The 4,921-nt window shown below is 47.1% G+C and overlaps 1 pseudogene; it reads right to left on the bottom strand.

Moving 5' to 3' along the window:
* Positions 1 to 721: 721 nt before the first annotated feature.
* Positions 722 to 3,671, bottom strand: LOC131382648 (uncharacterized; annotated as a pseudogene).
* Between the last annotated feature and the right edge of the window lie 1,250 nt (positions 3,672 to 4,921).

Genomic DNA, 4,921 nt, shown 5'->3' with positions numbered 1-4,921 from the left:
TCTCTGGACTCCTTGTTCTATGATCTTTGTGATGGACATGAAGTTTTCAAATCAACTGAACTACACAGAAAAAAACCTTCTAAGTCTTGGTCACTCTTGAATAGTAAGCATATACCCTGTTCAGAAAGATGAAAGAAAAAAACATAAGGTACTTGATCACTACAGGCTTAGATGCACACGACTGCAGGATAACATCTTAACATTGTGTTTGATCCCAAGTGCTTCAAATTTGCCATCTTATACTCAGCCACATTACTAATGTCTTTTGTAGTCACGTAAGCTAAGCGATAAACATCTTGCCGTTTCAATATTTTGGAAAGCCACAGCTCAGTCCTGAATGCCAGGCTATAAATCCTTAAGCTATGAGTTTTCAAAACCAGTATGGTTTTAGTGCTGCCACAAGGCTCACCCTAATAGAATCTCATCATTCAGTTTTAATTAAAGAGGTGGTTACCAGGAATGCAGAAAGGCAAAGTTTTAGTGTGTTCATCACTTTTAACCTGCTGAGTGGCAACCCAGTCACTTTACAACGACATTCAGAAACAATAGTGTAATCTGAAACAATCCACACCCGTTGGAATAAGTGGTTGCTTTTAGAGAGAGTGAGGTTCAGGCAGAGGTTATAGATTAGTCTGCTCCCACCAAATACATAGTTTGTACTTTTTTTTCATTCATTAGCTTACTCTCTGCTTTTTCATAATATCTTTGTTTCCAGTCTTGCCTCATTCAACAAGAAAAAGAGACGAAAATCCATTCACTTGGTTTCATGGAGTTTTCCATCATACCTTCTTGAAGATTGATTGCCTGGCAGTTCCCTTGAAGTAATAGCCTAAGAATTACGTCTTGGATAGCCCAACTTCCGCATTAAACTTACTGCAGGTGTCTGAAGAGGTCCAAAGACCATACTGAGTCACATCCCTGCCCAAGTGATAGTCTCAAGAAACTTGTCAGAAATGCACCCCCAGAACAAAAAGGGATGTGGGAAACTGACCTAGCACGGATGAGGACTGGGAATGAGCCTGTGACTTAGGGAATGAATTTCAGCCCAAGCAAAAATAGGAAACACCAGCCTCTAAGACGGCCTGTGGTCCTTACCGTACACCCGGACCCAGCTCTGTTGCTGGCACACGGACTCCAGAAGGATCCGATCCAACATGCCACCGGCTACGGCTCCACTGACTGGGACAACCGCGTCCAGTTCCTCCGGGGGCAGCGGCGAGTCGGACTCCAGCGCCGGGAACATCTCCGGCCAGGACAGCGCCTCCGCGGCTCCTCCGGACGACGGAGAGAGCTCCATAGTGCCCCGAGGTGGGAGGGGGACGAGGCGGCGGCTTCAGGGCGGGCTGGCGCGCGGCTCCGCGCCCTGCCTGCGGGAAGGGGAGGAGGAGAGCGCGCAGCGAGGACAGGGACCCGAGCGGCAGCCGGCGCGGACACCTCTCACCTCCTTCCCCGTCGCCCACTGCCCGGGGCTCGGGCGCTGCAGCCCACCTGCAGCCGGCGGGCGGGATCCAGGCCGGGAAGAGGATCCAGCGTGGCCCCGACCAAGGGTGAGTCCGGGCTCAGGTGTGTGTGGGTCCCTCCCGGGAGAGGACGCAGAAGAACCCGGGAGGGGAGGCTCGCCCTCCCACCTCCTCGGAGCCGCCTTCTTCAGCCTCGCCGGCGTCTCTCGCGGTCAGACCAGGCTCTGGCTGGGGATGGAGCGGGGCCGGGCAGGGCTGGGCTTGGGGGCGTCGCCGCCAGGGGCCGCCCCCTCTGACCGGCTCCCGCCGCCGCCGCCTCAAGCTCCGAGTGCCCGTTCCCTCAGCCTGAGGAGGGGTAGGGGGCGGTGGCCCCGGGTTCTAGCCCGCCTGTCCTCGGTCCCCACTTCTGGAATGAGCCTGCCCGCCCCCTGACTCTCAGGCCACAGCTCCGGCCGCAGCTCTGGCTCCTGCTCCGCGACAGATCCCACAAGCCCGGCAGCCGCGGCGGTAGCGGTGGCGGCGGCGGCGGCGGCGGCGGCGGCAGGCGGCATCCCAGGGTGATAGGCTGAAGCAATCGAGGGCCGAGAGCCCGGCCGCGTGTGCACTCGAGTAACGAAGCGGGGGAGGGACTGCGCCGAAGGCAGGAAAAGTCGGACACCGAATTATTCATCCGGCCTGTCCCGCCTACTTTCCAAGTACCCTCCCCGGGAGAGCCGGGTATTGAGCGGCCCGGGTCTCTGCTGCTCAAAGTAAAGACCGTCTGAGAAGGCGGGGAGGTAAAAGGGTGCGGGAAATTTAAACAGAAAAGAAAGGAGCTTCCCTTCCTTCTCACACCTTTCCTATTTATTTGTTTCTTTCTTTCTTTATGGGCCAACGTTTTCTTCTTATTGGACAAAGAGATCGAAGAAGCTGCTTTATCTTACAGTCACCCAAGGGGAAACGCCTTCTTCCCAGAGTGGAGTGGTAGTGGGTCCGGGATTCTGGGATATGCACAGGGTCTGCGCCCTGCGCCCTGTCCGCGCTGAAGCTGGACTTGTTATTGGTTTGCAACAGCATGGTGAAGAAGTGTGGTGTGGATGGATGGACGGACCTCTCAGGCACATGAAATACTCAAAAGCCCAGTATTAACCAATCATGTTTCTCTGTTTTGTCTTTGATCTTTGTGCAGTGTGTTGGCTTTTTTCCTTTAATGATGTCACTTGCATTTTATTTTTGGTTTATTTGTAGACTGTCTCCCTCCTTGGCCATGGCTTTACTTTTATGTCCACCCAAGGCGAGTTTCATCAGTTTAGGTTTAAGAAATTACTGACAAGTTAACAATAATAATTTCAAAATTGAACAATAATAACTTAAACCGTGCCTTAGACATAGTAGATCTCCAACAGTGTTTCTTGAATGTGGCTACCTAATGTGGAACAAGATTTTTCATAATTACATGTTGCTATTTTTAATACCTTTTGGGAAGTTCTTTAGTTCCCCCCCCCCCTTTCTCCCTACGTTGCACAAAGAGACTGGTCTACAAGGGGTCCTGTTAGTTCTCTGGTTTTGTGGGGTCCTGGAATATTGTTTGGGCTTATTGAGAGTTAACAAGGATGTATTTTGTGAGTTTCTCCAAACTCTTATTTAGAGTAATAGTATTTCAAAGCAAGAAGTGTTTTAGAGATAACATCATTCTGCCTCTTGTTTAACAGGTGAGGAAACTGAGGAAAAACCAGCTTACCTGGCAAATCAACCACAAGTACAGATAGTTCCACAATGACTCAATGGATGTTATTTCAACTTTGTTCCCTCAAGAACCTTTTGTGATTAAGCTTGTTGATTTGTGGCTTGATGGTTTACAGGAATGATCATTTTTAATATCTAGGACCCTGCTTGCTTGCTTGCTTACTAGACTGGCTGCATAGTCAGTCTTCCACATGTAAACAATGGTGTGTGCTTTAGTGGATAAGAAATGTTGAGTGCTGAGATTGCAGGGCTCAGCACTGAGCAGACCTAGAGCATTTTTATTTATACTAAATTAATGCCATGGTAACATAAGTTAGAGAGCAAGTGAATATGGCATCAAATGTACAAAGTTGAGTATCTCTTTACTAGTCAATGTATAAGGAATTTATTTACCCAAGCAATTATCTTAAAAACAGCATTACAAGTGGTATGCGAAACATTTCCAGAATTTATTTCCACATCTGCTCTTTCAGTGGCATCATCCATTCCTGAGCTCAAGAAAAGGCCTCTGCCAACCCCCAGTAATCCTGCTTTTTTAGTAATCCTACTTTTTTTTTTTTTAACTTTAAGTTCTGGGATACATGTGCAGAACGTGCAGGTTTGTTACATAGGTATACATGTGCCATGGTCGTTTACTGCACCTATCAACCCGTCATCTAGGTTTTAAGCCCTGCATTCATTAGGTATTTGTCCTAATGCTCTTCCTCCCCTTTCCCCCACCCTCTGACAGGCCCCAGTATGTGATATTACCCTCCCTGTGTCCATGTGTTCTCATTGTTCAACTCCCACTTATGAGCGAGAACATGCAGAGTTTGGTTTTCTGTTGTGTTACTTTGCTTAGAATGATGGCTTCCAGCTTCATCCATGTCCATGCAAAGGACATGAACTCATTCTTTTTTATGGCTGCATAGTATTCCATGGTGTATATATGCCACATTGTCTTTATCCAGTCTATCATCGATGGCATTTGGGTTGGTTCCAAGTCTTTGCTATTGTAAATAGCACTGCAATAAACATACATGTGCATGTGTCTTTATAGTAGAATGATTTATAATCCTTTGGGTATATACCCAGTAATGGGATTGCTGGGTCAAATGGTATTTTGGTTCTAGATCCTTGAGGAATCGCCACAGTGTCTTCCACAATGGTTGAACTAATTTACACTCCCACCAACAGTGTAAAAGCATTCCTATTTCTCCATAGCCTTGGCAGAATCTGTTGTTTCCTGACTTTTTAATAATCACCATTCTCACTGGCGTGAGGTGGTGTCTCATTGTGGTTTTGATTTGCATTTCTCTAATGACCAATGATGATGAACTTTCTTTCATATGTTTATTGGCTGCATAAATGTCTTCTTTTGAGAAGTGTCTGTTCATATCCTTCGCCCACTTTTTGATGGGGTTGTTTGTTTTTTTCTTGTAAATTTGTCTCAGTTCCTTGTAGATTCTGGATATTAGACCTTTGTCAGATGGGTAGATTGCAAAAACTTTCTCCCATTCTGTAGGTTGCCTGTTCACTCTGATGATAGTTTCTTTTGCTGTGCAGAAGCTCTTTAGTTTGATTAGATCCCATTTGTCAATTTTGGCTTTTGTTGGAATTGCTTTTGGTGTTTTAGTCATGAAGTCTTTGCCCATGCCTATGTCCTGAATGGTGTTGCCTAGATTTTCTTCTAGGGTTTTTATGGTTTGGGGTTTTACATTTAAGTCTTTAATCCATCTTCAATAATCCTACTTTTT

The sequence above is a fragment of the Hylobates moloch genome, unplaced genomic scaffold (assembly GCF_009828535.3).
Source record: "Hylobates moloch isolate HMO894 unplaced genomic scaffold, HMol_V3 SCAFFOLD_472, whole genome shotgun sequence".
Classification (NCBI taxonomy): domain Eukaryota; kingdom Metazoa; phylum Chordata; class Mammalia; order Primates; family Hylobatidae; genus Hylobates; species Hylobates moloch.
Note: the sequence above shows the minus strand (reverse complement) of the source record. Positions and strands in the feature narration are given on the sequence as shown.